Genomic DNA, 13,069 nt, shown 5'->3' with positions numbered 1-13,069 from the left:
GTTAAAGAGATCTTTGTATGGGCTGAAACAATCTCCTCGACAGTGGAATAGGAGATTCGACAAGTTCATGGCACGCATAAGTTTCATTAGAAGTCAGTTCGACCACTGCGTTTACTTCAGATTTCGACCTGGTAATTCATTTGTTATTTTGTTGCTTTATGTGGATGATATTCTCATAGCAAGCAACAGTGTCGAAGATGTGATGAGGGTGAAGGCTGAACTCAATAAGGAGTTCGATATGAAGGATCTAGGAGCTGCTTCCAGGATTCTTGGAATTGACATTCGAAGAGATAGAAAGAAGTCGAAGTTATGCCTATCTCAAGAGGCATATCTACGGAAGATTCTTGAAAAGTTTGGTATGTCGAATTCGAAGCCAGTTGTGACTCCAACAAACCCTCAATTCAAGTTGAGTATTGATCAGTGTCCCAGTACTGATGTGGAAAGAGCCTATATGAATAGCATCCCATATGCTAATATAGTTGGTTCTTTGATGTATGCTATGGTTTGTACTAGACCCGACATAGCATACGCAGTAAGTCTTGTAAGCAGGTACATGGCGAATCCTGGAAAGGCTCACTGGCAAGCATTGAAGTGGATTTTAAGGTACATAAATGGGTCTCTGAATAGAGTCCTAATTTATGGTGGAGCCTTGGGTGAAGATGGTAAAGCAGTAATCGAAGGACATGTCGACTCTGATTATGCAGGTTGTATGGATTCCAGGAAATCTATTTTTGGATATGTTTTCACTATGTTTGGCACAGCAATTAGTTGGAAAGCAACTCTTCAGAAGGTTGTTGCTCTATCAACCACTGAAGCGGAATATATTGCTCTCACTGAAGCTGTGAAAGAAGCATTGTGGCTTGAAGGTTTTGCGAAGGAGCTGAAACTTCAAGGTCGAAGTATCACTGTTAAATGTGATAGTCAAAGTGCAATACACCTGTCGAAGAATTCAGCCTATCATGAGCGAACTAAGCACATTGATGTGAGGCTGCATTTCGTCAGAGGAGTAATCGAGCGTGAAGAAGTCCAAGTGTTGAAGGTTTCGACTGAAGACAATGCTGCTGATATGATCACCAAGACATTGCCGAGTTGCAAGTTTTTCCACTGTATGCAGTTGATAAAGCTGCATGAAGAAAGCTAGTTTGTTCCCTTGATGTTGTAGAGTTAGATCCAAGGTGGAGATTTGTGAGATTTTGGATCGAACTCTAGTATGGCCGAAGGGTAGCTTCTTGGTTCGACAGGGTTAAGCATGAAGTCGAAGGTTGTTCACATGCTTGTGTCGAAGATGCTAGGGTTGTTAGCATGTTAAATTAGGTTTTAGTGTTTAAACCCTAATTTGTTAAGTTAGCTTGTTTATTAAGTTGACTTGTGTAATGGGCCTTGTGGAAAAAGCCCATTAGTTAGTATGTTAGGTTTTATTATAAATAGCATACTAGTCTCTCATCATTGCTAAGCTGAAAATCCTAATTTAGGGTGAGAGAGGTTATTTGTTATTCTTGTAAACTTGTAATCTTGTTTTAAGAGAAAGTGAAAGAAAAGCAGTTATAACCAATTCTTGTGTTCTTCTTATCCTCTCTAATTCCCTATTATACTTTGTTATTGGTATCGTTTTTCACAACAACTCTTGATATAAATACAAGTGTTGTGTTCATTCAACAAAAAACATATTACAGTGAAATCATTTGCTTACTTTTTTTTTGGTCACTCGATAGAGTTTTTTCTCTTAATTATCTTCTTTTTAAAGTTTCTTTCTTTTATTCTCAAGTTGATTTTCTAAAATTTATTTGCAATATTGTATTGTTCATTGATCTTTAATTGTATGATACATTGATGAATAAGACAATGAGAAGTTAAGTCTTTATATAATTTTTTTTATGACTGTTAGATGACATTTATCTGCAAGAAAAAGAGTCGTTGAGATATTATACTCTTGCAATCGACTATTTCGTGTCCATAGCACTTATAGAAGGTCTTGTTGCATAATGTATTGTACCTTTTGTCAAGAAAAATTGGTACCGTTTATATATTATGTACAAATTTGTACAATTTATAAGTTATGTACAAACCTTTACCATTTATCTTCATCCCACATTTTTCTCTTATACAGATGAGAAAGACTTAAGGGTGAACTGATTGTGAAGTCAAGACTCTCCATCTATTTTGTTTTGATGAAGACAAAGTAATAATCAAAAGATCATGTCAAAAAGTATGGAAAAAGCCTCAAGTGAATTTAATCAAATCAAGTACTCAAGATTCATCATGCGTAAAAGCTAGCATCAAAGAATTCAAGAATTATATTTTGAAGAATAGCATTGATCTTGATTTATTAAGGTATAAGCATGCAATTTATATTGATAACTTAGTGCTCAATATTCTCCTAAATATTTAGTTGCATGCATGGTCCTTTTGGTTAAAATATCAATCTTTTCCTATATTTCAAATCAAAGTTGTTTGCTGTCAGGAAACAGATTTCCTGTATTTGGAAACAGATTTCCTGAACTGGAAACAGATTTCCTGTATTTGGAAACAGATTTCCTGAACTGGAAACAGATTTCCTGTATTTGGAAACAGATTCCCAAAACTGTTTTTTAACATGGAAATCGATTTCCTATATGGGTAAATCGATTTCCAGTGTCAGTTTTTGAATTTTTAGACACAACGCTTCAGGGAAATCGATTTCCTATAACGGTAAATCGATTTCCAGCGTACCAGAGTCAAAAAACAGTATGTTTCAAATCTGAACGTGAACAATTTTAATATCATCAATCTTTGCACCTTTTCATTGAATCATACTCATTCCTAGGGGTGTTAAGACACTATATATACTCTATATTTTCATATTTGAATTTCACCTCTTTCATTACAATTTACCACCTTTTTGATCATATATTTTCATCATATATTTTCATACAAGTGTTTCATACTTGAACCTTCATTGAAACTTTTTCTACACATTGTTAGAAAAGTTTCTCATTCATACATAAACACTTGAGCACTATTATATCATTGTAAATTGTCTTGCTTGAAAGAGAAGATCAATCTTATAGATTGATATATGTTCATCAACTTTATTACTCAAATATTTTCCAGATTTGGTTTGTAAATTCTTGTTGTCCATGATTGTTGGAAACAAGTTAGTAGAAAGGAAATGATTGTTTTCTTGTTCTACTTGGTTGGTTGTTCTTGTTGTCTAGGATTGTTGGAAGCAAGAAAGTCATTAGGGGAGGATTGTTCTCTTAATGTACTTAGTAAAAATCCAAGAGGATTGTTCTTGGTGGTTTTGTTAGAAGATTGTAGGAGGAGTCTTGGTATAGGCTTGTACAAAGATCTAACAATAGTAAAATCTCTTTCATGTTGAAAGGAGACTGGAGTACTCTCGGATTGTGAGGGGAACCAGTATACATCATTGTGTTCTTTACTTTTCCGCATTTTATCGCTTTCATCACCATTACCAAGAAAAGAAAAGAACCATTCAAAAACCTTCAAACACTTAACCAAAAATAAGTACAAGTATTCTCTAAAACCGGATAAATTTTCAAAATCCTAATTCACCCCCCCTCTTAGGCGCACTCAATATACTTACAATTGGCATCAGAGCAAGTTATAGGTAACTTGTTCCTAAAGATCCAGAATGGCTTCCGCAAATCAAAATCCAGTTTTTAGAGATGGTGGTAGTAACAACAAGCCTCCATTATTTTGTGGTGAATACTTTGACTTTTGGAAAATCCGAATGAAGGCTCATTTAGAAGCACAAGGAGAAGAAGTGTGGGAGGCTGTCCTTCAAGGTCCTCATGTTCCTACAACTATTGTCGATGGCGTTGTATCAGATAAACTTAAAGCCTCATGGAATGATAACGATAGAAAGAAGGTTCTTGCTGACAAAAAGGTTATCAATCTTCTTCAAGGTGCTCTTAGTATGGATGAATTTTTCCGAGTATCGGCATGTACAACAGCAAAGGAAATATGGGATACTCTTGTAGAAACTCATGAAGGTACCACTGAAGTTAAAAGATCAAGATTGAATACCTTAAGTCAAGAATACGAACTGTTTAGAATGAAGCCCAGAGAAACTATTCTCGAATTGCAAAAACGATTCGTTCATTTGACAAATCACTTGAAGGCACTTGGTAAGACCCTTAATACCGAAGAACTAAATCTAAAGGTGCTTAGATCTTTAACAAGGGAATGGCAACCGAAAGTAACGACGATATTCGAGAAAAAGAATCTATCAAAGATGACTTCTGCAACCTTGTTCGGTAAACTTCAAGAATATGAAACAGAACTCGGAAGACTTGAAACACATGAAATTCAAATAAAAGATTCAAAAGATATTGCCTTAAAGACAAGAGTCAAGCATCATGATAGCAATCAAGAGGATGAATCCACTAGTGAAGAAGATGATGAGTTTATCAAAAAGTTTGAAAAATTTCTGAGAAAAGAAAGGAAAACGGAGATCATTAAAGAGGAAGCACCAACAAGGAAGATTAAATGCTTTGAATGTGGAGAAAGAGGACATGTCAAAAGTGAATGCCCTAAACTTGAAAAGAAGAACAAATACTTCAAGAAAAATAAAGATAAAAAATCAAAGAAAGCATATGTAGCATGGGATGACAATGAAATAAGTTCATCTTCAGATGAAGAACATGTGAATCTTGCATTGGTAGCAACACACCATTCCGATGATGAAGACAATGAGGTTAGTAATGAATTTTCTCCTTATGATATTGATGCACAAGGCGCAATAGATGAACTATTAAAAGAATGCAAAATTCTCTATAAAACTATTTCATCTCAAAAGAAAATAATATCATCTTTAGAAGAAAAGTTTAAAAAAGTTGAAAAAGAACATAAGGATGAAAAAGAGAAAATTATTAGTGTTCAAAAAGAGGATGTGTCATGCAAGAATTGTGAATCACTTTCTTTTCAAATTGTTCAATTAAAGAGAGTACTTGAAAGGTATGAAAAAGGACAAATTGGGTTGGAAGGTGTCCTTAGGCAACAAAGATTCCCTAATGATAAAAGTGGTCTTGGATATGCAAAGTCTAACAAACCAAGTACTAGTAAAACTATTTTTGTGAAGGCAAGTGAACAATTCAACAAATTGGATAAAGCACAAAAGGTTCATCATCATCCTAAAAGGTTTCCTAAAAAGAAACCATATGTTCCTAGATATAAAAGTAACCTTGTTCCTACTTGTTTTTATTGTGGTATTGTTGGCCATACACCTAATGCTTGTTATGTTAGAAACTTTAGTGTGGCAAGTGGACATTATGTGTGGGTTAAGAAGGGAACTAACTATGATGGACCCAAAGCACATTGGGTACCAAATCAAACTTGATTTATTTTGTAGGTTTGCTTCTGGACCACTTTAAATCTATGATGTTTTGATAAGTGGTGGTTCCAAGCATTTGATGGGAGACATAAACTAACTTTCAAATCTAGTTATAAAGTCCAAGGGTGATATCACATATGGAGAATACCTTAAAGGAAGAATTCTTGGCATTGACAAAGTTGGAGCACTAATTTTCATATCAATTGAAGATGTACTTTATGTTGAAAGACTAAAGCAAAATCTTCTAAGCAAAAGTCAACTTAGTGACAAAAGCTTCAAAATCTTATTCACCAAAGATGAATTTTTGATGAAGTCACTCATGAGGTAAAACTCATAGGCATATCTGATACTTTCATAAGTTTCTCTACATTTTAAAGTCTTTTCCCATCCTTTTTGCTAATGACAAAGGGGGAGAAGATATATATGTGTATGTGTATGCTTGTCTCTAACTATTGCAGCCCAAAAGTAAGATGCAAAATCTATATGAATCAAGGGAGAGATTTGATCAAGAGGGAGTTATCAAAGATAGGGGGAGCATTCACATAAGAGATTCAAGTTTTTTCATGAGATCCAAGCACTTCAAATTTCAATGGTTTGTCATCATCAAAAAGGGGGAGAATGTGAAGTCAAGACTCTCCATCTATTTTGTTTTGATGAAGACAAAGTAATAATCAAAAGATCATGTCAAAAAGTATGGAAAAAGCCTCAAGTGAATTTAATCAAATCAAGTACTCAAGATTCATCATGCGTAAAAGCTAGCATCAAAGAATTCAAGAATTATATTTTGAAGAATAACATTGATCTTGATTTATTAAGGTATAAGCATGCAATTTATATTGATAACTTAGTGCTCAATATTCTCCTAAATATTTAGTTGCATGCATGGTCCTTTTGGTTAAAATATCAATCTTTTCCTATATTTTAAATCAAAGTTGTTTGCTGTCAGGAAACCGATTTCCTGAACTGGAAACAGATTTCCTGTATTTGGAAACAGATTTCCTGAACTGGAAACAGATTTCCTGTATTTGGAAACAGATTCCCATAACTGTTTTTTAACATGGAAATCGATTTCCTATATGGGTAAATCGATTTCCAGTGTCAGTTTTTGAATTTTTAGACACAACGCTTCAGGGAAATCGATTTCCTATAATGGTAAATCGATTTCCAGCATGCCAGAGTCAAAAAACGGTATGTTTCAAATCTGAACGTGAACAATTTTAATATCATCAATCTTTGCACCTTTTCATTGAATCATACTCATTCCTAGGGGTGTTAAGACACTATATATACTCTATATTTTCATATTTGAATTTCACCTCTTTCATTACAATTTACCACCTTTTTGATCATATATTTTCATCATATATTTTCATACAAGTGTTTCATACTTGAACCTTCATTGAAACTTTTTCTACACATTGTTAGAAAAGTTTCTCATTCATACATAAACACTTGAGCACTATTATATCATTGTAAATTGTCTTGCTTGAAAGAGAAGATCAATCTTATAGATTGATATATGTTCATCAACTTTATTACTCAAATATTTTCCAGATTTGGTTTGTAAATTCTTGTTGTCCATGATTGTTGGAAACAAGTTAGTAGAAAGGAAAGGATTGTTTTCTTGTTCTACTTGGTTGGTTGTTCTTGTTGTCCAGGATTGTTGGAAGCAAGAAAGTCATTAGGGGAGGATTGTTCTCTTAATGTACTTAGTAAAAATCCAAGAGGATTGTTCTTGGTGGTTTTGTTAGAAGATTGTAGGAGGAGTCTTGGTATAGGCTTGTACAAAGATCTAACAATAGTAAAATCTCTTTCATGTTGAAAGGAGACTGGAGTACTCTCGGATTGTGAGGGGAACCAGTATACATCATTGTGTTCTTTACTTTTCCGCATTTTATCGCTTTCATCACCATTACCAAGAAAAGAAAAGAACCATTCAAAAACCTTCAAACATTTAACCAAAAATAAGTACAAGTATTCTCTAAAACCGGATAAATTTTCAAAATCCTAATTCACCCCCTCTTAGGCGCACTCAATATACTTACACTGATACCTCTCTTCGGGCGACCTTGAGTCATCATCTTCTCACAATGTGGCCCCAAGGCATCGCCCTAGGAAGTCCTTTTGCAAATTTATCACTACATAGTCCCTCAGGCGTGAGACCTTTGGTAGAAGGCGAAATGTTTTTTGCCTCAACTAATGGGAGTATCCCGAGGGCTGGTGTCTCCCCTTGCGAGGTTTTAGTTGACTTTGGGAGTCCAAGCTCTACTAGATACAATAATATGCGGTCTGAGTGGCGAGACGTCTAGTCCCTCAAGCGAGGTGTTTTATCTTTTTAGGAGGTACTTTCATCGAGCCCTCTTGCAAAATTATGTTCCTCAATCTCAAGGAACAGATGTTGTAACACCCTTCTAAACCCTGCGACAATTATAATAATATTCAGAGTAAACATGAAACAAGGGTGCCACAATTATTAAAATAAACCAAATCATAAGTCATCTGTCATGCTTTATTAGGAACGCATCGCCAAAATAACAAACTCATGTTCAACACAGCGGAATTATTTCGAAACGGAATAGCATAAACATCACCAATGCATAAACCAATAAAACATAATCCAAAAACCAACAAAACAGAGTACAATAATTAAACTCTAAGTCTGGCGTTCCCCAGTGTTACAAATCAGAGCATGACACCGACGCGAACTAACGGACTAGCCTATAAGCTATCCTCACCAAATCAAGAGTCGCTACTCCTCAATCTGAAAAATGTCAACAGTAAGAGTGAGTCTCATTCACAATTAACAAGTGTTATTAGCTCATAAAAATAACATATCATAAGTTTATTATTCACCCAATTCTAATATAATCAGATTTTCAGAAAGTATTCATCAACAGCAACAACAGATACATCACCAAAATATAACACTGAAAACTATCCAATCATGTTATAACAATATGCATAAGTAATGTACTGACACTATGCATGTGGTACCAACATGGGATTAACCCATCTGACCGATCCAAAACATCACCAAGATACGGCCCTACCGGCGTAAATTCCACACAATGGGAATTATGCCCTCCACTGATCCAACACATCACCTGGATTCAACCACCAAAATGATTTATGAATGAATGCACACATATAACATACTTACCACATCACCGATTTGATGAACGACATCGTCTCATCATAACTCACCATTATCATCCCCAACAAAGTATGTACATGTCTCAACATCATTCAAAACAAATCATTCATCACCACAATAATCACAACAATTACAACATAATCACAATTATACATTTCTACATTCAATTATACATGTCAACAATACATAATTCACCCAAGTCATAAATCGAGAGTTTAAAATAACATCGATCCCCTGCCTATTTCATCATCCCATAGAATATCTCATGAGCTTCACCATGCTCGAAACGGCACCAAAAACAGATTTGAAAGTTATGAAGTTTAGAAACTAAATATTTTTCCAAAAACTACAGCGTAACCAGTTACGGTAATAGCGTAACCGGTTACGTCCACGAAATTATTAAAAATTTTCAGAAAACCTTCAGTGTAACCGGTTACGGGAATAGCGTAACCGGTTATGCTTGACGCAACTCTATTCGCTATTATTCTAAACAGACTGTAACCGGTTACATAAACAGCGTAACCGATTACGAACCTGAAAAATTCAATTTTTGGAACGTAACACTCAACGTAACCGGTTACATAACCGATTACGGTCCCTCTTGCAACAATGACTGTGGTTTTTGACAACATTTCAGCCCTTTTACTCAATCCAATTCGTACCAGTTCGATTATAACACAATTTTAGAGCTACTTTCAGAGGTTTCATGCCAAATTATCATGCAACAAGTCTACCTAACATCACCAATCAATCACAAATATTCAATTGCATACAACCTATGAATTTGAGCCCTAACTTCCAAACCCTAACACTTAACATACATCCCAATTGAACCAAATAATACACAGATTCAATCCTATCATCTACAACCCAATAATAAATGATAATTGGAAGAGTCCCCCCTTACCTTATCTTAGTTCTTGGATTCTTCCTCTTTCTCTACTTCTGAAATTTCACGCTCCTGCTCTCCTCTATTTTCAATTTTCCTTCTTTTCTTATTTTATGAAAATGACTATTAACTTTAGCAAAAGGTCTAATAACTAGCACCCCCTTTTTACTAAACACGACACTGGCCCAATTCTCTTATTTTTCTTAATTCTTCAATAATCTAATAAAATGCCAAATAATTCCAATAAAATTTAAATTCTAATTAAATTAAATAAGGGAAAATATGGGGTGTTACAACTCTCCCCCACTATAAGAGTTTTCGTCCTCGAAAACATACCTCAAGTAAACAGTTCAGGATAAGAGTCCTTCATCTGACTCTCCAGCTCCCAAGTAATATTACCACCTACCGGTCGTCCCCACGCTACTCCGACCAATGTTATCTCTTTGCCACATAATTTCTTCAACTTCCAATCTTCAATCCTCACAGGTAAAGTCTCAACCGTCAAATTGTCTTTCACATGTACATCATCCACTTGGATCACATGAGACGGATCCGCAGTATACTTCCTCAACTGAGATACATGGAATACATCGTGCATGTTCGTAAGCATAGGCGGTAAAGCAATACGGTAAGGTACTTCTCCCACTCTTTCCGTAATCTGAAACGAACCAATAAAATATGGCGTCAACTTCTTTGACTTCAACGCTCTACCTACACCAGTCATAGGAGTCACTCTTAGAAATACATGATCTCCCTCTTGGAATTCAAGCGTCCCCCTCCTCTTATCATGATAGCTCTTTTGACGACTCTGAGAAGCTTTCATCTTCTCTTGAATTTATAAAACGAAGGAACCTTTTTCTAGCCTAAGTAGACATCATTAGAATATAACCATCATTAGCCTGACATAACATCACGGACTCTGTTTGTGAGTATGCAAGTCAATGGATCATCTTAATTAATTGGTCTTTCCAAAGACATTTTAATAATTTGCATCATTAATGCCACTCTTAATCTTTTAATTAGACCCTTTGATAAAAAAACCAACCATAAACACCATTTGAATGACCAGAATTAAATTCAATCTTAATCCCATAAGTGACATCACCTTTTCACTTGGCACCACTTTTAACTACTTCTCTCTAACAAGCCTCGTGCTTAGGAGACTGTGGACCGTTTCAGTAAAACACTTCACTTTATAGGCCCTGTGCTTTAAAAATTATGGACTGCCACGTCTCTCATTTGACCATTTTTCTCTTCCATGCCTCGCATTTGAGGGACTATGAACTATCGCGTCTCTTGCTTAACCATTTCACCATTACATGTCTCAAGCTTGAGGGACTATGAATTGTTATGTCTTCTCGCTTGACCATTTCACCTTTATAGACCTCATGTTTGAAAGATTGTAGATGATTATGCCATAATTTATACCTAATAAGTATAAATATTTTAACCCATTAACTCCCTAACTCACAAGAAGGACATAAAGTATTAAACGAGAGTGAAGGGAAGGTCACGTTGTAGACACGAGGGTGAGCTTTCCACGTCCCCTGCTTTAAAGAGGTTGACGTGTCCAACACGTTCTGAGCAACTAATGGGACATTTTTTGTCATAACCAAATAATCTCAGGTGTTCGTTATTGACTAACCATGTCTTTTATATTAAAGGGGGATTACTCATCCATTACTCACAGTACTTGGTCAAGGCCTGACTGCATACAACCAAAGTTATAGGATAAAGAATCAGTCTCTATTAGGGAGACAACAGAGCTATGAATACCTAACTCAATAATTTGTTCGATCCATCATTTATTGATGTATTAGAAATCGAAAAAAATGTTAGCATGATCATTCGTAGACACAACCGCCTCTGTTGTATTCACCACAAAAGACACAACACGTTTCCGGAACACTAGTTAAGAGATTAAAAAGATAAATAGATTATTTTTTAAAAAATTAAAAAGATTATTTTTATAAAAAAAAATATCTGTATTCAATATATTAAAAAGAAAATATTGTGTAACATAAAATAATTTTTTTATTTAAAATTCGTATCCAATTAGGGATGTCAATGGGGCGGGGCGGGGACGGGGGATACATTCCCATCACAATCTCCGCCATTGAATCTATTCCCCATCCCCGCTTCGGATCCCCGCTTCGGGGGGATTTTGTCCTCCATCCCCGTCCCCGTGGATCCCCGCGGATCCCCATGGTTCATGCGGAGATCTATAAACATGATTTTTTTTATATATTATTTTAAACCAAATTAATAGTAAAAGCTTCAAAAACAAACCAATAAATATATTGTTTTTACAATATTTAATCCATAATATCGAACAAAATTTTCAAACTAAAAAAAATAAAAAATCATTTATATCACTCTTTTACTAACAATACGTATATATTTTAAATTTGTGTATAAGATTAATTATATAAAATGTCAAATAAACTTCCATAATAATTTAAAATTATATTTATAAATTAAGGACATTATGCTATTTTATTCGGGGCGGGGACTCCACGGGGCGGGGGATATTTACGCCACCCCTGTCCCCGAAGTGCCTTCGGGGAGACTTTGATCCCCATCCCCGCGGGGAAAAAATTCCCCATCTTTGGGGCCCCAAACGGAGAATCCCCACGGAGATCCCCGCTAACGGAGGCAAGTTGACATCCCTATACCCAATGCCCGGCATTACCCATTTAACAAAATATTAATTTTGATAACAATATGAAACCCGCCATTTAGTTGAGGGTCTATTTGATATTGATTTTATAAATTTAAATTATAAAAATGGTCTAACAGGTTGGATCATGAGTTGTCTCTTCGTTACGTTCAACGACTTGTTCAATATATTAGTTATTTCCTTTTTTTTCTTTCTAATATTAAACCTTATGTATCATTATTTTTTGAACGATTACAATTTAGTTATAATTACATTAAAAATGACAAAAAAATTGGTGTGACACTGTCGCAGACACTATTTAATAATTTCATATTTACATTTATATTGAATCAAAATCAAAATATTGATATGTAACAAACATGCTAGATGACATTATTGACACAACACTAGCAAATGGTGAACAACATTTAAAAAAAAACACTAAAATAAATAAATCACACAACACTATTCATGTCCAAAAAACATTTCAATATTCCATGTTACTCAGAAGGGAAACAGAAAAACTACACAAGAAAACCGAAACAAGACAAATTCAAAAGGATGATAAGATAAGGCAAGGTAGGTGGTGGTGGGGTTAAGATTCTTATTTGTTAAGGATTTATTTGTTAAGGATTCGAGTACCTCTTATACTCGTTTTTCTTTCTATTATAACATCATTGCTTATAAGTTATAAGAAAAACTACTAACAATATGAAACCCGCAATTTATTTGAGGGTCTATTTGATATTGATGGTATATAATTTAAATTACAAAAATAGTCTAACAGGGTCATGAGTTGTCTCTTCGCTACCTTTAACGACTTGCTCATTATATTAGTTACTTCCTTTTTTTCTAATAGTAAACCTTATTTATCATTATTTTTTGAACGATTAAAATTTAATTATAATTACATTAAAAATGACACAAAAAGTTCATTCCCATTGGTGTGGCACTGTCACTGACACTATTTAATAATTTCATATTTACATTTATATTGAATCAAAATCAAACTATTGATATGTTACAAACATGCTA

This window comes from Vicia villosa, linkage group LG2, assembly GCF_029867415.1.
Source record: "Vicia villosa cultivar HV-30 ecotype Madison, WI linkage group LG2, Vvil1.0, whole genome shotgun sequence".
NCBI lineage: Eukaryota > Viridiplantae > Streptophyta > Magnoliopsida > Fabales > Fabaceae > Vicia > Vicia villosa.
This window is presented reverse-complemented; position numbering follows the sequence as displayed.